This window comes from Plodia interpunctella, chromosome 19 (genome assembly GCF_027563975.2).
Source record: "Plodia interpunctella isolate USDA-ARS_2022_Savannah chromosome 19, ilPloInte3.2, whole genome shotgun sequence".
Classification (NCBI taxonomy): domain Eukaryota; kingdom Metazoa; phylum Arthropoda; class Insecta; order Lepidoptera; family Pyralidae; genus Plodia; species Plodia interpunctella.
In genome coordinates this window covers 8,296,734-8,318,972 of record NC_071312.1, presented here as the reverse complement: position 1 = coordinate 8,318,972, position 22,239 = coordinate 8,296,734, and the positions used below count along the sequence as shown (strand labels likewise).

Below are 22,239 nucleotides of genomic sequence, written 5' to 3'. Positions count from 1 at the left end.
TTATAATATTAGTTGGACAATGGGATGGCAAATAAAAACTTTAGCAAAAGGCTGTAGTTTCACTGATAACGAAAAAAACGCCTACATGTATTATTTGCTTGCAAAAGCGCTTGACAAACATATTTTTTATCTACTGTTAGTGTGTCTCGATTCTCTGCGATCGACGGGTTATGAAGCTTGATTGACTTGAATAAAATCTCACCGCTGAATACTAGATAACTAAAAATCACTTTATTGCATGAAAAATAATATTTTGAATATGTTATGTTCATTAACACACTCAATAAGAAAGGAAAAAATGCCTGAATTAATTTTATAGACTATTCTTTAGCAAGCTTTCTTTGTTTCTTTCAATATTTTGTTCCAATATTTCAATTCCAAAATACATATATTATTTTATATTCATTCTACAATTCGAGCAAAAAATTTCGACTATACAAAATTAATTATATTATCGATACAAATCACGTCCCATCCCTAGCTGGTGATTTTAGTCGTACAATTAACATTTGTTAATCCCACCACGACACGTTTCTTATTAGCACCATTTGTCAGCTTCATTAAGGCAGATATTAACAACATCTTATCAGAGACACTGATTTGGGGGATTAAACGTGAGGATGAAATATGCGATGAAAAGTGTGCTGGATTTTGGGGGCAAAAAATTAAATTGGTAAAAAGAATATTTTGTTTGATTTTTTCTTGTTAGAAATGAGTATTCGATTTTTTAAATTAATTTATATGAAACGTAGATACTTATGTATTATAAATTAGACACGAGTTCAAACAAATATTTTTGAACTAAAACGGTTATGAAAATTTGTATGAAAATCATAGCAGATAATTGCATGCAGGGATACATTTTAATGAGTATTATTTATTTATTAATTATTTAAAATTACAGATGATTTATGACATTATTACGTACCTTTTTTACATTTAACTTTATATATATATTGTGTGACAATTTTCAATAATTTTATTGGAAATACAACTTTTATTTTATTCATTCATTCAAATTTTGACATTTTTAATAATGATGTAAATTCGTCCTAATTTTTAATATATGTATAAGACCTATATTTGTTAATTGACGTCCTTGGAGAAAAGGCTGCGGTGAAGTTTGTTGCGCCGCTTCTTCTTCACCTGCGCTTTGGAAGCCGACAGTACACTTAGTTTAAGTAATTTTTTTGACGTCAATAAGTGATGTATATCATCCTAAATTGAATAAAGAAATTTGAATTTGAACAGACATGGCTAGGAGCAATCTGAATTAAATCTTCATCACTATAAAACAAAGTCGCCCGCCCCGTTTGTTTGTAAGCTTTCTCCTTTTAAACCCCACAACGGATTTTGATGCAGTTTTCACTGTTAGTTATATAAAATATTTTTTTTATTTCTTCTCACAAAACGTTCACAGAATAACAGATACAATTTAATTTGATGAATTTGGTACCCGTATATTACACCAATAAGCTAATATTAAAACATGGCCTCCATTTCGTTACTCCAGGCTTAGTCTTCTCCGCAAGGAATAAAGACGTGTATCTATCCATTTGTATACCTAGGTATATAAACTATGGTCACTAAAAGTTGGCTATAGACTAATCGGCTAACTGCTCGCCGAATTTGGAGGTTTCGACGTACATTGCATGTTTTTCTTTGCGGTAAGAAAAAGTTCACATACAAACTGCGCAATGTACGCATTCGTATCGATATCTGTAACCGATAGTGTGTAGGAGCCTTAACAGATTGCAAGGCAAGGGTGACAGGGGTTGCTAATAACCAAATAGTCAGCTTCGCGTGGATTATACTGTGTTGTAATTAATATTTTGCAGTTTTCATTATACCGGGTCCCGCGGGAGTCAGGTTTAATTGGTGTTCGTAATCAGGCTTCTGATGATGTGGAAGGATTAATCCCCGGACTCGAGATTTAGGGTTGTTAATAAATCAAATTGGACACTGTATTTAAATAAGTCGAAAAAATAAAAAAGTGCTTACAAAACCCAAAATATTTGGAGGCTAACGTTACAAATTCGAGACTCGATAACTTTAAAAGTTATTACTTTCGTCCAGTGAAAAGCAAAAAGCCAACATCACGTGGTGTTCCCAGGCGGTCACCCATCCAAGTACTGACCACGCTCGACGTTGCTTAACTTCGGTGATCGGACGAGAACCGGTGTTTTCAACGTGGTATGGACGTTGGCGCTCAAATCGTTGAAATATGCTAATATAATTCCATTCACATAAATTAGTATATGAAATTTAAAAAATATATGTCTTTGCACGTACATATTTGATAAAAAATGTAACTGACCAAAAAATTATAAAAACTCCAATCAATCACAGTTGCCAAATCGAATATCAAGGTAGGTGCCTAGTACCACTTTCAAAAAGCAATACCTATCAACTTTATTAACTAAAAATATCATAACGTTACTTGATGACAACATTCTATATAACAAAGCGTTATAAATAGCTGCTATTAATAACAATACCTACCTGCCCTTTCTGCTGTGTAGAAACTTGTCGGTGTTAAAGATTTTAAACAAGATAAAATTGCTGCCGTGAATTCTATGGATGCATATTTTTGTTTATGACTTAATATTAGAATATCAAAAAAGCTTTTGCATTATATATTATAAGTTATTTAGTTTTACAAATCGTCTTAAAAATAAGACAAAATTGAACATTGTTGGTACCCGCCTGTTAAAAATAAATAGCAACGTGTTGTACTATGGTACAATTGAGTAATAAGTTTTATGACCTACAATAAGGTGATCAAAATTCCACAACTAAAAAAACTAAATTAAAACAGTCTCCCACAGTCCGCCCGCGGCATCGTCCGCGTATATTTCTTTTCCAAGAAAAGTATCGGAATAAGATCTCAGTCATTGATTTAACGCGTATATTGTTGGACTGGTAAAATTTCTTGATATTCATATTGTTTCCCGTCTCCAGTTCTTTTCTCCTAAGATAAATCTTCCAAACCAATATGTAATCAATGTCATAAAAAAATATATTTTGTTGTTAACAGATCTTAACCACTCTTTATTGCAAGTCTAAATTTATACTATTACGTAGTTGTGACGGGAATTTCCATAAAATCCCAACGGCCACAATCACGACGATATCCACTCAACCGTAGCTACTAACTTGCCAATCCTGACCCTTGTTAATGCTCCCAGATATTAAGATAGGGCTAATCCTACCATAACTTAGGATAGACGCAGTTAAACGCGGTTTAGACGCCGCTGACCATTGTCCTGCGTTTAATTTAAACGGGATACAGCCCTGAGCATTTCTCGCAGCGTCGACGCCATTTTGATCCGTCAACTCTTAATAAACGTTTGTATAAAGTCCAAATTCGACATACGAGCTACAACTTCAGAATATTAGGCTAAGTAGTAAGATTTTATGCGCTCCCTCTTTATGCAAACAGGTCCTATGGGTCGAATTTCTGGTTTTTGGACTATTGAAAACGGAGTTAATATATGTTTGGTTATGATGTCGTTGTGAGGATTACAATTTTGGCTCATGTCCGTTCTGAAGAGGTTATGTGATGGGTCGCAGTTAATTATTGTTTATTGTTTTGGGGTTCGAGGGAAATTATTGTAATAATAATATTGATGCTGGAGTTGATGGACGTATCCTTTCTGTTAAATTTAACGTCCGTCTGTAGGCTGTGTAGTTACAGCAAATAGTAATTACAGTGAGAGTATATTAACTCATTGTTAGAAAACCACTATCACAAAAAATACTATTTGCTGTGTTCAATAATTGATATCATATCTTTGAATGAATGTGAAATGTGTGTGTGAATGTGTCTTGCGGCAAATTCTCTTCTTAAAAAATAGGTACCAAAGTTATAAAATCCAATAAAAGTACAATGATCTCGAATATTTACTTGGTCCGTCGAGTCGGATTGTACATAAACTAGTATAAGTTCAATAACTTTTAACTTATGAAATCAGTTGTTTTTATTGATTGTTTACAAAAGAAATATGCTCTCTTTCATATCGCCACCAAAATGACACCCATTAAGACCCTAGTTTCCGCTCCGCTGCGCACACGTCTCATTAATATATTTAATTACTGCGATTTTTCTGAGTGCCGCCGCCATAACGAACATTATTCATCAGCTGAATTGATATTGATGGCAGTTTGAAGCTTAGACAGGTCTTGAATGCTGGTAGTCATTACGGAAATCTGAAAAATTGTCATTTTGATCTTCTCTGTCTCTCATTTCCGTGCGAATGAAAAAATTCATGATACTTGAATAAATAAATTCAGATTAATTCATATAAATAAATAAATTCGTGCCATGTTTATTGAACATTAACCAACTTTCAAGATGTATGTCACCATTGTTTTGATAAAATATCTATAATAATAAAATATATCTAATAATAAAATCTTAGAAATCATTTATCGGTCGCCAAGGTTGGTTGTCCAAGCCGACACGATGCGGTTAGGTACATATCATTGTAAGGACGCCACATTACGGACGGTTTTTATTCACAATTAAGTAAATAATTATATATCTCATGTAAATCAAACTACACGTTAACTGGCTTATCCCAAAACACAAGTCATATCATTTAGACAGGACAAACCATAAACCGTTTTAATAATGGTGTCGTTTTCAAACAATAGAGGGAGCGCGACATACAATTGATTGTCACTCATTGTTGCTGTGACACGTAATTTTAGATATGAATGTGCACAATTTGGATATTTGGGGACGCTTTATCGTATTTCTCTTGATTTTTCTATGGAATTATGCGTTTCAATGATCCGACTATCTACCTATTAACATGTAGGTACGTAAGTAAAACTACATCGTATAAAACAAAGTTGCTTCCCGCTGTCTGTCGGATTTTGTTGCGGGCTTTTTAAATAGATACGAGTAATTCCAAAGGAATGTAACATGCATAGTATTGCACACATGCCAAGCCAGAGGGGCTACGTAAGCTACGTCGCTAGTAAGATATAATTTAGGACAAGACTAGAGTAATGTATACCGTGCGAAGTGTACAAGTAAAAGTAGGGAAGCGGACCCTGTGCTCCGATGCTTTGCGGTGATGAAGAAACCGGAAATACGCTCAGATGAGAGAGAGAGAGAGAGAGAGACATCAAGCGGTTGACCAGATGGTAAGTGATCACCGGTGCCCCGGAATAACTGCAATACCAAGGACATCACAGGAACGTTGACAACGTTTGGAAAAGTGCCAAATTGTAGAATCTATTTTTATTTAGTATTTTGTTATTTTCTATGAACCACTGTAAGTAACGGAATTAAAATAATAGGAAATTAAAATATTTGTTAAGTTTTATTTTATACTTGATTTTTTTCTCAATTAATTGTTAATCCAAAATTAATGCACATTCGCAGCCAATATTGCAGAAAACTTAGCGTTCGACTGACTGTGACATTGACCTGCAAAAGTACCAAAACTTGAATAATTTTTCAGTTAGATAAAAACATTTTTTTAGCCAGTTCCGTCCAACTGCTGGGCAATGATCTACCCCAAGTTTTCCAAACCGCTCTATTCGATGCCAAATCCAACGCAGATCATCAATCCAACGCTAAAAAACAAATAGATATTTCTATAAAATCAAAACAAAAAAGCTCCGCCGTAACAGTGATTTAACACTGCCGTGACCAGGATTCGAACCTGGGTTACTACGGCCACAACGTAGGGTCCTAACCACTAGACGATCACGGCTATCGGAGCGTTGAGACAGATGACGAAAGTATTGTTCTCAAGCTAAAGGCGTGACATCACTGCGTGAATGAAATAGCGATTATGCTTATCTCTGTCGTCAGCATCGAAATTCAACATAATTCAAACCTTAAAGCAATAACGTCAAGATTTATTTTACAAAATTCATATGATTAACAGATTGTATGTAAAAATATACTGGGAAGTTTTTAATTTTATGTTCTTTTTATAATATCAAATAACATTCGTAAAGTCGTAAAATATTTTCGATCATCAAAAATAGGTATTACTAAATTCTCACCTTCTGTTGAACCAACTGCGGAAAAGTAAAAGAAAATTCCTTAATGCAGGTCAGTTGACTTGTGCACCTAGGTTATAAATTAAGTACCCGAAAGGAATTAATACCTATTAGTTTATGAGATATAGAATAAACGCTTAATTTAACCCTGATTCCAGAGGGCTAATTATTATTATTAACCCTTATAGATAAATACAAAAAAAATATTATTATTTGTATTTATTTAACAGATTGTATTAATATCTAGATCTTATTAGGTAATAGTTACTATGGTGTTATATAATATAAATAAATATAAATTTAAGAAAATACGGCTCGATCACGTGTGATTATAACGAAGAAAAAATCGATTATTAGGTTCAGGGGCGTCATGTTTTGAAATGTAACTCGCTATAAATATAATTTCCAAAAATCATGGAAACCACATTCATTTGTTTGTTTACCATCCTCCCTCTGTCCATAAAATAACAGCTAACAGCCTATGACAATCATAGACAAACAATCGGACGAACAATTACTCAGTCCAATGACCAAATTGCTGCCGTCATTGACAAAATTGCTATGATTTGGTCGCGTGTCTGCCCCTGGCAGTAAGTATGGAGAAAATAGAAAATTGGAACAAACATATGGAGGGCTTTTGTTTATTGTTAATGCTATTTTGTTTACATAATCGTATAAACTGGTACAAAAAATAAAGTTACCTACCTATTTTGTACTAATGTTATAAATGCGAAAGTTTGTGAGGATGAATATGTGTACATGTATGTTATTTTTTACATAAAACTACTGGACGGGTTGTTGTGAAATTTGGTACACGGGTAGAATATAGCCTGGAATAAAACATAGGGTATTTATCTCTAAATTCCCACGGGAGCGAAGCCCCGGGGCGCAGCTATTGCTATAGGTATTATGTATACAGAAACATATTTTTTGTGATTGTTGTAATATTGTACCTGAGTTTTTGTAATCTGAGCATTACTTACTAAGAAATTATTTACATCACTGTCCTCAAATTATTCTCTCTTCATAGTCGTATTCCTCTTGGCTGAGGGTCGTGATCATTGCGTGGAATGAAACACACACACTACAACTTGGCACTACTAACAGAGTGGTTTGCCATTGCCTTCTCCATTTCACACTGAACTTATTAATCAACCAGGTTTCCTCATGATGTTTTCCTTCACCGTAAGCAATTAATGGTCTTTAAAAACTACTATACATGAGTCAGATTGGTATAGGTATAGACTCATGCGGCACTAGTAGGATTCGAACCTAGGCCCTTTCGATCCACAGGCGGGCGTCTTAACTATTGCACCACCACCGCTCCTCGAATTATTAATTCATTAATAATCAAATCAAAAGCATGTATTAACTAACAGTAAATATTAACAACAAATTATTAGAACACAATCGTCCAAAAAGCATTCCCTTGTTAGAGACACAAATTGGGCATTTGATTTGTAAGTGGTTTGTGTGGGGGCACGGGACGTTAATTTTTATGTGTCCCTGGTACTTGGGACCAACCAATTAACTATTTTTTTATTTATTAGGATAGTCCAATTGTCAAAGATTGATGTCAAAGCTATCAGCAATAGAGGGTAACTAAAGAAGAGGTGGAAGAAAGTTTATTGGAAGGGAATCTTAAGCTAAATGGAGTGTTGACCCAACAAGAGTGAGAATTTCAAAACCATTCTTGCCAACGTCCATACCACGTTGAAAACACCGGTTCTCGTCCGATCACCGAAGTTAAGCAACGTCGGGCGTGGTCAGTACTTGGATGGGTGACCGCCTGGGAACACCACGTGATGTTGGCTTTTTGTTTTTAATTAGGTACATATTAATTATTTTCAGTAAGTATTTCACTTTATTTGTTCAACATTTTTTTTATTTATTAAAATAACTTTGTTTTATGGAGTCTTTTTAGTACTACCGATTGTACTACTATAAATGCATATTTTTGCTGTAAATAAATAATGATAAGTCCCTACTGTATGATTTGATAGCTGTCAATTCGTCACAGTCATCAAGACACAAACAAGACGTATAAATAAAACGCAAAATTTATCGCATGCCATTGCTTCTCTTTACCTATCGCAGCGGGAAGGTTATGGGCCAAGTTGAGAAGCTAGGACTTGATAATAACAAATTTAAACATACAATTTTTAAACTCGATCAAGATACTTATCCTGCAGACGATAGAGACGACAATCCAATTGAAACATATCTTGGGGACGGTAAATTTCAAGTTGGTAATACAGTAATGCGAGTCATTCATAACGTATTGTGTTTTGATTGCTGTCAGTTCGCAATAGTTTCAGAGGCTATGGCACTAGGAAATGGTTATGTCTCCCAGTTTGATCCCAAATGGCAGGATTCGCTTCACCGGATTCCCTGAATGCTCAGTTTTGCGTGAGAATTAAGAGGGATTTGGAATGACTTCGATTGTTTATGGAATGTCTTCAAGGATCAAAATTGGCGGTTGAATTATGCAAAAATATGTCTGTTTTGAATTGAAAGTTTCTTGGATATCTACGTGATTTCAATTTTAAATCTTTTATAGCACTATGTATATTCTAGCTGTATCCTAGGTACGAATTTTCTGGTTGTTGTTTAACTTATGTAGTTAAAACGCAACTGGAAATTTCGGATATATGCGACAAGTCTCCACAAGATTTGGTACCGTACCATTTTGTTAACTAAATCTGACCACAGCAGTAAAAAACGTAAAATATATGCAAAATGGAATTACAATGTTTGTATTTGTACATTGTATACATTGTACATATTATCGTCATTATTATATAGAAAAATACATTTTAAGCTTACCTAATAACTGTTTTCGAAACGCATTATCATAAGTAACAAGACAAACAAAACGTCAACATTTTTCCGTACATACCAGAGACTGACAAAGACAACCCTCAGCCGAGGCAAGTATCATTTTAGATGAAACACGTGATAATAGCTGTAAGGGCGCCCCTATTATTCGATACAATAAAAGTGAAGTGCCAACATACTCCGAATTCTACGTCAAATGACTGCCGATGCACTGACCAAATTGGTTGATGAAACTGAAAATGAAAACAAACCTAATGATGAAACAGACAAAGTTGAAGTTGCAATAGCAGGTGAAGAGATTAGCGAAAGATTTTGGGGTGACAGAAGCAGGACGCATGGTATCGCAACAATGAAAAGGCTCACCAGATACGAACTAATGGTGATTGAGAAAAATATTGTTCGTGTACTAGCATCAATTCGCGGTTATGTCTCTCGACTGTTGGATCACCAGATAAATCCTAATTACAATACAAATAAAGATCATTTTCCGGTGCAGTGAAAGTGTTAGGTATGTGGGTAATGTCTTCATGAATATTGAAGATATTGTGATATTTTACTGATACAGTTGATGAGGATCGTAAATTATTGATAGGTGTGCGAAAGTCTGTTTTATTTGCGCAAATAAAATTGGTGATGATTGCCTGATGCATTATTTCGAATCAAGAAAGGTCTGGATCCTATCAAGGGACAAAGTTATTGTTTGAGAGATGAGTAGAATTGATATGCAAACCATGAAACATAAAAGACGCAGCACGTCATTGTGACGTAAGTAACGTGCTACGTGTTTACTTGTATGTTTCGTGGTAGGCCTTCTGGTTTCAAATCGATCTTTTATCTAAAAGTTCAGTTGCACTAAATTTTTTTCCATCATTATTTACATAATTTGGTTAGGTACACATATTCACTTGTTTAGACACTAAACCCATAGCTCACTCGCACTGCGTCATCTGCCGTCATGTTGACGTCCGTCGACGGATCAACGTAGAAGAAGGTAGAAATTGCATGGATTTAATAAGTACTTCGTACAACGGAGTATCTACTAATTCCATGAGGAATTGTATGAAATTTCAACGCACAGTAACGCACGTCAATGTCAAAACCTATACAAATCAACGGAGTGCCACGAAGCGACAACACACAGGACAGAACACGAACTATATAATACTTTAGTGACAAATGACATAGAGCAAATATAAACCATAATTGATTTATTTTCCGAAATGTCTAACTAACACAGATTTATATAGTAAGTAAATCTGTGGTCTAACAGATAATTGAATTCAGAATTTTTTAATTCTAACTAGTATTATGGTAAGGTTCTTGCCACTGATCTTTTTCTGATTGGCCCGGGTCTTGGATGTTTATCTATATATGTATTTGTTATAAAATATAGTATCGTTGAGTCAGCACCCCATAACACAAGTCTCGAACTTACTTTGGGGCTAGCTCAATCTGTGTGATTTGTCCTAATATATTTATTTATTTATTATAAATGCGAAAGTAAATTGTTACCTCATAACGCTCTATCTATTCAACCAATCTTCTTGCAATTTTGTATGCATGTAGTTTTAAGTACGTAAAATCATCCCGGAAAAAAAACTGCTCTCGTGGGAAAAGCTAGTTCACTATCATTATACTTGCTTGATATTTTTGCAAAATCTTGACCTCTCTTGCATGATAATCCTAGCCAACAGCAAATTCGTTGTGGAACGTTAATCACAGAGATTGTTCCACTGAAATTCCTTATTACCAAGTCGTCCAATAGGAAAGGGGTGAATATTAACGATTGCCAGCAACGCGTTAACTATTCGATATTAATAACCCTTGTTGTTTGAAATGAATTGGCCACTTTCAAAAGGACTCTAATTGGAATTCGGAAGGTACCTATTTTGTCTTTATGAGTCATGCAAAATATAGTTATTTAACATTTAAGTCGGTGTAATTAAATGTGTAGGTGAAAATTTATGACTAAAAACAATGGAGTGAACAAGATGAGCTGTTTCGCGTGTCCACGTGAGCAGTCTAGTCACTGTTCAGTTGTGTCTCCGTCCAGAGATGAGTTTGCGAAGACTATGGCCAAACTCCAGTGATGTAGTAAGTATAAAAAAAAACTATAAAGACATTTTTGAAGTGAAAACTTATTTATCGGCGTTGTGCACTTTTTGTGATTGATAGAAAAATGTTTAACTCGCGTCAGGACACGTGACCCTCATCGAAAATCCAGAAGACGTCAAAAACGCCCAATGTTAATGTTCAAGTTTTCATTTCTTCTGGCACTACCGGAGTGCAACCCGTTTTTTTTTTTTTTTATATAAAAACTTACGAATTTTGTAATAAGCACACATTTTATGATTAACATGCATCAAAATTCCTTGGTAAGAATGGGAATGTATTAGCACACATTCAGTTTGCAAATATTATGCGCAAATACAAGCTAACCTAGCTTCGATAACATGGAACAATGTGCCTATATGATTTACGTAGGTACTAACTGTTGTTATTCTAGGACATTAGAAATATAATCATCAAAATCTTATTTAAATATTGTGTGTAGTTCTTCGTTTAAAAACAATCCAATTTGCCTGCATACGTAATTGCGTGCACACGTTATCTCTCTTTTTATACGATGCGTACACACGATATGGGAAAAAGAGACAGTATGTGGACGTTACTGACGTGAAATACTACGTGTTTGTATGATTCGTGGTATGCCTATATACCGGTAGACTACAAAAAAATATGTATGAGTACACACTATATTGAAATACCAACAATTAAATATTATCCTTTTAATTGAATCGCCACAATTGGTATCTTTTTTCTAATCCCCATTTGAAATTTGAGGTATCGGTTTTATCTTAAATCTGTCGCGGCCAAACACTGCCATATGTACAGACAGACTGACAAGCTGATGCGACTGATGTAATATTAGATTTTCGGATACAGAGGACACAAATATATGCTTGAAGTCATTTTATAGGTAAAGAGTGATTTTGGAGGTCCAGTGGTTACCATGGCTATGATAGGAGGTCCAATGGGTCCTTTTATGTAGGTTTTTTTTTTTTTGGGGTTCCATCGGGTACTTTGATTTTGAAGGGAGGACGAATGGGCGCTATTATTGAATGAGGTCCAATTTTAGAGGTCCAATGGGTACTTTCCTATCAATAGCATGACAAAACAATTGCTCAACAGTTCAAAAAGAATAGTGTTGTGTTAGTAGTAGTTGTAATCTATAGTAGTGAAATAACAGTGTTTACACAATTTACTTCCAGCATAAAAATGTTTATACATATTTAGAAGTATATAATAAGCATTTAGATGGAGTTTTAGACGCGATATGAAGACCAACCTCATACGGAATCCTACATCACTGACACCCGACACCCTGATATCAGGGGTGAATATATTACGGATTCCAATTCGAAAATTGTCAGTCCTAATATCGTATAAGCTTTGGACAATCGAATCCCGAGTAATGGAATTACTATGCGATTATTTCCTATTAGTTATATGGTAAACATTGCATTCAATTTTTGGTAGGAGTTTCAATTTGTGTTTATTGTTTTGGTTGAAATTTAAATTGATGTATCTAAGTGGTATGGATTTTGTAAATAGTTGTGATGTAATTTTAGTAGGTAGTAAGTAGGTACCTATTTTTATTATTATCAGTAGGTTTACAAGCAAAAATTAAATTAAAAAGATTATTGTCAAGTTAAAATTCAAATAGTTTGTCACCAACGTCCATACCACGTTGAAAACACCGGTTCTCGTCCGATCACCGCAGTTAAGCAACGTCGGGCGTGGTCAGTACTTGGATGGGTTTCCGCCTGGGAACACCACGTGATGTTGGTTTTTTTGAAATTTGCATCATAAACTTTTGCTTAATTGCACTATTTTTGGGTGGGAATATATTAATAGATTACTTAACCCTGTCAATGCGATATCTTGTTTTTGTGACTTGACAAGCGGCCCATCCCGGCTTCGGTGGGACAAAAACATAACACTGCAAAACAAATAACATACGACGCTCCGACCACACCTTCGTTTTTTTTTCTAATACATGAATATATCCTATCTGTCCCACAACATTAAACTATCCTAATTAATTCAATGATGCTTCCCATCCATTAAACGGTAATGTTCACAAATTACTGTTAAACATAGCATCAATCTTAAAGCCAATTATAAAGACAGCCAGCTTTTATATTATCTATTAAAAAGTTCTGATAACAGACACGCCATTTTGTCAAATAGATTAATTAAAATTTTGTTTGAGTAATATACAAACAACAGCATTATGATTTTAAACTAGTAATATATGCTTGAAGTCATTTTCTAGGTATTACGACCCGACTTTAATCGGGTAACTCAATCTCCCTTAAGAATCACACTATAGGTGAAAACCGCACGAAAATCTGTGCAGTAGTTTTTGAGTACATCACGAACAGACAGTATTCCCCGTTTCTTTCGGGCCTGTGACGTCGCCAAGCCCGGGGTCAATGTAAAAAATAAATAATTTTGAAGATTGAATTTGAATTTGAGTTTCAACGCTTCGAAGATTAACATTTTGAAAACATTAAAATAAAACTTAACACTGCGCATGCAAAATAAAAGTGTGTAAGCAAAAAGCCAACATCACGTGGTGTTCCCAGGCGGTCACCCATCCAAGTACTGACCACGCCCGACGTTGCTTAACTTCGGTGATCGGACGAGAACCGGTGTTTTCAACGTGGTATGGACGTTGGCGACAGTCATATTAAATTTTTTGTTTTTATTGTGTACCTACTTAGTTATTTACAATTGGCAAATTAGTAACACGCTTTTCGATTCTTGTGTATTTGTTACTAAGTATTTAATATACCTAAGCACTGAGTGTCTACATAAATTAACACCAAGTCGACATTTCCCGTATTAATTATGTACGTCTGTATACTAATTTGGTATTACAGCGTAATGACATTTAGCTGATAGCCTGCCGATGTGATTAGTCGTACATTCTGATAATTATGCGATAATGAGTGATATTATCATTAGAGATAGGAAATGCAATTCTATGTAGCACAATGTATTATATAACCCTATAAGTCTATTTATTTATTTAAATAACTTTATTTTCTATTGAAGAAACGCTGATATTTTTATACTAAAATCAAAGTCAAATCATTTATTCTGATGCTAGATCTTCACAGGCACTTTTTCACGTCATATTCTAAATTAAATATCATTTCCCAAAGCTAAAAGCTACTAACATTTCGTACTACAATAAATGTCAATCATATTATATATGTATATATTCCATATATATGTATATATAAGCAGTCCATTGAAAAACAAATCGCTAGAATATTTATTTCAGATCAATCAAGCGAAGAATAAAAATTAAGGTTATAGTTTAACAACGATGACATTAATTTTAAAAAATACATATTTATTTACAACATTACCAATAAAAATTATTGCCAAAATTTAAAATTGCTAATTAATTCCCGTATTAACGGCGCACTTTTTTTTTATAGCCTGTATTTTGTGTCCCACTGCTGGGCAAAGGCCTCCCCTTCTGTCTTCTAAAGGTCTCTATCCTGAGCCATTTATTGCCAAATAAATGGAGACCTTTGGAATTATACACTAAAATCAATAAATACAGAAAAGCATACATTGATACTCTTTCAAACAGCAAATTCACATATTACATATGTTTTATTTATCAACACCTTAGGGTTGTAATTGCAATGCCGATGCTCGTTTGAAAAATACTACATTGTACCTAATGTCCAATAAATTTGAAAACCGATAAATAGAAAAGCAGCCGCAACGGATGTCGTACAAATACTCTATCAATCGATCAATCGCAATTTGCTATGGGATCGTGATTGATTGAGCGAGGATCAACATAACAATAAATCTACCAAAAATTGGCGTATTACTTTTAATTTATTTAAATCATGCGGAATAATAAAATTTATTTAAACATCGAATGTAAAAATATTCAAATCTTTTTTTTTTTGCTTTATTTTGATGTAATGAAAGGTTGTTTAATTACTAAAATTTAAAAAGTCAGTTATTTAATTTATCAAACAAATCTCTATTTTTTTTTAATCCGCACTTTATTTTCTATGAATTTATGATAGCTGTACTTTTAGCAAATTACCTAATTTATAATCTAATTGTAACAAATACGTCTACGTTGTGTATTTTTTAAAGAAAAGTTTTTTTTTTACTCAATAAACTACAACCTAAGTAAGTACCTTACCGTACCAGGAAAACATCGTGATGAAACCTGCACACTAGTTGATTATTAACTCGTGTGTAAAACAGAGAAGGCAATGGCAAACCACCATTAATCATGCCAAGAAAGTTGTTGTATGTGTTTAATTCCACGTAATGACCACGACCCTCAGCCATGAGGAATACGACTATGACGAAAAAGTACCTTGAAACGAATCCCACGTCATTTGAATTTACTTAATAAAATATTAAAGGGTTATTTCACATTGCAATTTTCTTCTTTTGAAGTGGGACACCTAGCAAGCACATGATGCGGGTGCACTGTACCGACATCTTACGTGATCGATCAACATCGCTCTAATTCCGCTCATCTGCATATTAATTCGGTGGTAATGCCAAGGGGCATTTTAATATAGAACGATGTGTACAGTCTAAGCTTTAAAAAGATGCTTCGCTCCTTTTTTATTCATGAAAAAATTAATGATAATAAGTGATGGATACAACATGACTTTTTCACATGATAGAATATTGATAGACGATAAAAACAACACACAGTTTTTTATAGCGTTTACCTTTAGTTTTATTATTTCACTTTTTTCATGAAAATGTATACCTAAGTTCAAAATAAATATGTTTCAGTTTAATTGACCAAAACTAAGTTATAGTTTTGCATAATTTGATGATAATTAATTTGATGATAATGATTGTACCTACTTATTTATTATATCAATGCGATAAGAAATACAAAGTACTGCATTGTAATTATAATACCTAGTTAAAAACTTTTGTGATGATGTATTTATGACAACAACTGTACACAGGAGTTAAATAGCTCAATTTAGCCATGCGGGCAATGTATTCGCTAGTAAAGCTTGTATTAATAGGTTTTATTAATCATATATAACTTGCAAATGTGACCCGTACCACGCATAGATTGACCAATAAAACAATAAGTAAAAATATAACAAGTTTCAAGAATGTTGATGAAATGAAATATTGCTATTTCAAAAGCATAAGGCGGTAATTTATATATTGATAAAAATATTGTAATGCTTGTGTAGTTTCGTGATTGTATTGCCATACATACCTTTTTTTAAATTAAGCAAGTGTATTATTTTTTCAATTGTCAAATAAGTAGAACTACCAACACTAGGTACTTAGGGCGTAATTTCATCTCGGAATTGTAACTTCAAAAAATGCAAAGGTATTTTTACACACGCCCTAAGTCGCAATTTATCTTTCACAATAACAATTATCCATTCAATCCCAACGTCATCAGCAAGTAATCAGTCGTATAGAATCACGCCCATCCGTCAAGAAGACCCGTCGAAATTAAATATGCATAGAAAGGGTTAACGTTTGGTTAGATTCGCCACGCTTTTGGTATTAATATCTTGATCCATCAGCGGTGACGGGTTAAGATGAATCAACGCCAGGCATGGAAGGGTTAGATAGTGGCACCAAAACTTATGACATTTTATTGATAGTTTTTATTATAGCTACAATTTACTTAATGTCGTAAATATGATAAAGCATTAAAAATGAACTATTTTATTTTGGCATGCACAATTTATGTTAAAATGCAAAAGTGGCAAAAGCCAACATCACGTGGTGTTCCCAGGCGGTCACCCATCCAAGTACTGACCACGCCCGATGTTGCTTAACTTCGGTGATCGGACGAGAACCGGTGTTTTCAACATGGTATGGATGTTGACAAACGTTTGAGTAAAGGTATTGTACAGTTGTACGAGTATAGAAAAATTAATATAAATGTAATACATATTTTAGTACCTATGATTCATAAAATATTAACTTCACTGTGTTTTGTCGTTTTGTTAATAACACTAAATGACAACTTTTTTACTTACAGTATTAAAACAGTATCAACTGAACTAAGTATAAAATTAAATCTTAAACTACTTTTTAAACTTAAAATACTATATTTTCTGTATGACGTAAAGGTTGACTGTTTTAATAACAATACAATTTGTAAAAGTATAATAGGCAGACTGAAATGTACAATAAAGTTTAAATAAATAAACAAAATCATCAAAATAAATAAGAATAATTAAAACTTATACCTACCTAACAAATTAAATTAGGTAATTACATTTTTTGTTCGTATCTTAATAAATATATCTCGTGAAAAATATCTGATAATGATCTCAGAAATAAACTACAGAATACAGTTTGAGAACAATAGAATTTTTGTGATTTATTCGCAGTCACAAAAGAAGGGTTAAGTTGCCATTAATTAACAGGATTCGCGAACACTCGCCGCGGAGGGTTGACAATGAAAATTATTTTGATATAATAGTGGCTTGAAAATATTTAACACTATTTTATTTTTTAAATAATAAAATAAATAATAATACAGTTGTTTCCTTTGCAAATGCTAATGAGAAATTAATTAAATAGAAATTAAGGTGTAACGCCATATTTTGATTTAGCTACATACATAATACAGGTATTTAGATTAATAAATATGTATCAACTTTAGGCTAAGGTTATGTTAATACTTAAATAGTAAATTAAAGCTTGTTAATTGAGAACACATTTAAAGACCGAATATAGGGGCATAGTTTATGTGTGTAAGTTATCTCAATAAACATAATATGAGTTTGTGATGCTGCTGAACATTTCTTATTTTTCGTTGTCTACAAGACGAACCAGCAAAAAATTCTAAAACACAATTCAGTGCCCAACAAAGCAGTACATTTGATTAAGTGTTAAAAATTGTCATCAATCTCCCCGAGATCAAAATAAAACTCGACAAAATCAAGACGGCATGAAATTGTACCCACCCACATAGATTAATGATAGCCTCACGAAATAGCCGTCTAACAATAGGCTTAGCGTTTTTGTGATCCCATTCCGATTTAACAGCAATTAAAAAGTTCTACAAAGGGTTAACTTCATTTGCGTATAATTGGTACGATTCTATGGGAATGGGATGAGATTCCTGTGGAAATTCGATTAGGGATGACTCTTGAAATGGATACATTTCAAAAAGTGGAAAACGTATATTTTTTAGTGTAATTTAAGCAATTTTATTATTTTTCTATAATACCTACTTACATTGTGTCAATACTCATTATCTATACTTACCTACCATCACAGAGTTTAATAATTATTGGTAATTAATAAAATGCAAGTAAAATTACAGTAACAAAATAATCATGTAATTTTTACAATACTTGAACTTGAAACGCGACGATTTGTATATTAAATTTATTTATTTATCATTAATAAACTTACACATTTTTCATTATTAAAAGTCTACTCTCTTTCATTGTTGTACAAACAGTTTCAGTCCCGTGCATAGGATATTCATTGGTTGTATATTTATTAAGGTGGTTGCATATACATTTGAGTTCTACATCCATACATTTTATCCATACATTTTGTTACAAGAAAGAAAGACAAAAAGAAAAATGTGTAAAGTCCTGAACAATATGCATTTCTATTAAAAATACAATATCAATAGTTCTACATCCCTACTATATAAAACTCAAGCAAAATCACCAAATACACAGAACATCTTCATTACAACCAGACCGATTGTCGAACAAGACTTTTTATGGAAACTTTTTAAATTAATTCTTATTTGGTACAAAAGCGCCCTCTGTAATTGATTCAGTACGGTTCGCAATGCGACTGCGGTTTAGGGTTAAGATGCGTTAACATTCTTTCAAGTGGAACTGAATTGAATTTCGAACTCTTAATTTGAAATAATCTTTTTTTTATTTTGTACTGCCAGTTCTTAATTTAATTTGTTTATTACTGTTTCGTATCTGCGTATATTGAATTTAAATACTGGCAGGCGTTTGTTGAGTCACTTTTTACTCGACTGGAGCTGGTGTAGTAGAACTTTTTCTTTGTATTTTATTTCTAAATCAAGGTTATCTGACTTTTTTATTTGTTGGTAATACTAGTATAAATTAAAAGTGCAACATTTATTGATTTTAAAAATCTTATATAATTTCGTTGCCAAAACCAACTATCATAATTTAAAAAAAGGTATTCCTTCGAGCCGGATTTGAACCAGCGACCTATGGATTACAACTTCATACCAACTACAGTCCACCGCTCTACCAACTGAGCTATCGAAGGGATAAGACAGATGTCGAAATTATATAAGAGTTTCGGCAAAATATCACGTGACCTTGTAATGCTCAGCCAGCGGTAAAGAAAAGTGGAGTTTTATTTTGCGCAATAAATAATGAATTAGCACAGGAATTAAAATTTATAACTAATTAATTAAGAATTATTACTTTAGAAATTCATATTACTTTAGAAAAGTCTCTTTGTGATTACTTAAAAGTGCAATCTATTTTATTTACGTAGTGTGTGCATGTATTTTTGTACGTCTTTAATAAATATAATTATCTTGTTAATATAATAAAATTCGAAAAAAAAAAGATCAGTAACCGTAAACATTATTTAATTAATTCGTTTTTTTTAATACTTACAATTTACAAACATTTGTACGTATTTTATTTATTGTATATTACAGTTCAGTACTTAGAACTTGGTTACAAATGGATGACAAGATGGCGGACCCTGCGATAATGCTGTTTGCAATCAGCGTCTACCGGCGAAAAGCTTAGGATATTTCATCGTGACGAACCACTAAATTATCTAAATAGAGATCGCTCCCAAATCAGACTACACAGACGTATGAAATACACTGGAAGAGGAACAAAGTAAAAAATAATATCTTTTTTATTTAAAGATTTACCCGTTTAATTTTCCTTCCCCGTCACCTGCCTGACGTCAACCCTCTATGGAAATGCTATTGTTGCATTACAGCTGCCAAGACCCTTAATCGCCTTGTATGATATCTATGGAAGGATATGATGTGGTCCTATTCTAAATTGGAACCACACGCTCAAGGACGGTAACTGGTTCTTTCGATTTATGAAAAAAAATATTGGAAATCTTAAATTTTTTGGAAATAAAATCGGGGTATTGGGGTATTTAAGTATAAGTATCTACAGGATTTTAATAAAATCTTTAAATTCGTTAGCGAATTGTAATTATTATTACACGATTTATATTAGACAAAAGGCATATCTAGTAAACCCGAATCAAATTCCAAAAACCGGATGTCGCGCGTTCAAAGATGGCGCCGTATCGCTGTCATGGCGGCCGGAAGTGCCGCCATTTGATAAATAGTTCTTCAAGTTTTTCTCATGCAAATCAGGGGTGGGATGACGAATAGGATTGTCACAATTTTCTGGGATGAATTTAATTTTGGAGGGGTGACTAATCTAGGACCTGATGGGGGTTGCAATGTCGCTGATTGCGCGAAAATGTTCAACTGTTCATTTTATTTTTTTGTAAAATTGTTAAAGTTTTGTGCAGAAGGTACTGTTTGGGGTGATTTTAGTTGATTGCATGGGAAGTTATCTCTTACCTTATTATTGTCTCTGTTTTTTTATATATTTCATTTTTGACATATGTCACGCACTTCTTGTAGCCGTGTCTGTGGGCTGCGGTGTTAGCTTACCATAAGGCAACCAACAAGCTCGTTTGGCCACCAAGCTATAAAAATAATAGCTAAATAATTAGGTCATTAAAACTTTGCAATTGTTTATTTTTTTTGTTGAGGCAAGTAGAAATAATAAGTATCTAACTTATAACAGCTACTGTATTATATTTACATGTATGAGTCATGCAAAGGTGCAAAGAAAGGATTATTTCCGGTAAGTAACTGGCCACCTTTTTTAATTTTTTTTTCTAACACGTGCACGACTAGACATTCCTACGTTAAATGCCGTTAGCACAAGGTGCGGTTAATTCTATAAAGGTCAAGCAGATGGTCGACGTTTTTTGTCAAGTCTAGGCGTAATGTTCGTCTAGGTCTGGGGGAAGCTTCTGGGGTCATTGACTCGTGCGTTGTAGAAATATAGTCGTATTAATGTCAAGTGTGAATATTTGTAAATAATCTTAAGTACCTACGTTTGAAAAAAATAAGTGTTGCAGATTTAATGTAACTTACAATATATTCAATTATTATTTTATATTTTTTATATGCTATTTATATTTTAAATAAGTATAATATAATGTATGTATGTTATTATTATTATTGTATGTTATTTTTAATATGTATTTATATCTATTTTATGTATTTTTTGTTATTGTTATATATTTTTATGTATTTATTTATTTAGATTTTACTTTTCCTAAGTATATTTGTTTATTTTCTTACAATTTATAGTGTTCTCTGTTCATGTTGTGCGTTATTACTTCTGACTAGCCTGCTACTGTATACACGTCCTCTCAACCTATCGCCGGTTGACTGTAAGAGATCCCTACATGGGATAAGTCCGCCGTTGTACAATGTATCTTTCGTGTATTAATTTTGATTAATGTACTTATTTTCGTGCAATAAAGTTTTCACAAACAAACAATATATTTGGTGGGCCCTAGATGGTAGTGATTTGTATTGTTTCTAACAAGTCAAGGGACTATAATTATATCATAATGTTATATTTATTTTTATTTTACTTACCAAATCCCATCTTAGCCCTTAATAAGTGTATTTTCCTTCGAAATATATGTAGGTAGGTACTTTACTTAATATCTTTATTCAAATTTAAACTTACATAAATTCCCAATATATACTCAAAATTTCTAAAATTGCAATCAAAGGTCGCATATAACGGTCGCTTAAAAAAATAGTTAAAAACAAATTATCTACCACAATGTTTGGACTAAACGACCTCGGTGGCGGAGTGGTAAAGTGCTTGCCTCCGAACCGAGAGGTCCCGGGTTCGATCCCCGGTCGGGTCATGATGGAAAATGATCTTTTTCTGATTGGCCCGGGTCTTGGATGTTTATCTATATATGTATTTGTTATAAAATATAGAATCGTTTAGTTAATATCCCATAGCACAAGTCTCGAACTTACTTTAGGGCTAGTTCAATCTGTGTGATTATGTCCTTATAATTATAGGTATTTATTTATTATTTATTTAATGTTTACATAATTTCTTACAATTTACATCTTAGACTATATCACAAAAAATATCACTGTACATAATATGAATGGGAAGACTGGGAACCCGCGCGCCCTAAAGGTTAAACAACAGACTGACCACGTGCCCTGGACCTTTAATGGCACGGGCCACCGTAATATATGCACCC

At 33.3% G+C, this 22,239-nt stretch overlaps 8 non-coding genes across 8 annotated transcripts; 3 read left to right on the top strand and 5 right to left on the bottom strand.

Moving 5' to 3' along the window:
* Positions 1-2,088: 2,088 nt before the first annotated feature.
* Positions 2,089-2,207, bottom strand: LOC128678511 (5S ribosomal RNA). Its single transcript, XR_008405650.1, has one exon. It is a non-coding gene; the product is annotated as a 5S ribosomal RNA (ribosomal RNA).
* A 3,450-nt stretch (positions 2,208-5,657) lies between these two features.
* TRNAH-GUG (transfer RNA histidin (anticodon GUG)) lies at positions 5,658-5,729 on the bottom strand. Its single transcript has one exon. It is a non-coding gene; the product is annotated as a tRNA-His (tRNA).
* Positions 5,730-7,719: 1,990 nt separating this feature from the next.
* On the top strand, positions 7,720-7,838 carry LOC128678509 (5S ribosomal RNA). The gene has a single exon (XR_008405648.1). It is a non-coding gene; the product is annotated as a 5S ribosomal RNA (ribosomal RNA).
* A 4,757-nt stretch (positions 7,839-12,595) lies between these two features.
* Positions 12,596-12,714, top strand: LOC128678512 (5S ribosomal RNA). Its single transcript, XR_008405651.1, has one exon. It is a non-coding gene; the product is annotated as a 5S ribosomal RNA (ribosomal RNA).
* Positions 12,715-13,489: 775 nt separating this feature from the next.
* On the bottom strand, positions 13,490-13,608 carry LOC128678503 (5S ribosomal RNA). Its single transcript, XR_008405642.1, has one exon. It is a non-coding gene; the product is annotated as a 5S ribosomal RNA (ribosomal RNA).
* A 3,075-nt stretch (positions 13,609-16,683) lies between these two features.
* Positions 16,684-16,802, bottom strand: LOC128678510 (5S ribosomal RNA). The gene has a single exon (XR_008405649.1). It is a non-coding gene; the product is annotated as a 5S ribosomal RNA (ribosomal RNA).
* A 2,309-nt stretch (positions 16,803-19,111) lies between these two features.
* TRNAY-GUA (transfer RNA tyrosine (anticodon GUA)) lies at positions 19,112-19,200 on the bottom strand. The gene is given in 2 exon segments: positions 19,112-19,147; positions 19,164-19,200. It is a non-coding gene; the product is annotated as a tRNA-Tyr (tRNA).
* A 2,612-nt stretch (positions 19,201-21,812) lies between these two features.
* TRNAR-CCG (transfer RNA arginine (anticodon CCG)) lies at positions 21,813-21,885 on the top strand. Its single transcript has one exon. It is a non-coding gene; the product is annotated as a tRNA-Arg (tRNA).
* The last annotated feature ends 354 nt before the right edge of the window (positions 21,886-22,239 follow it).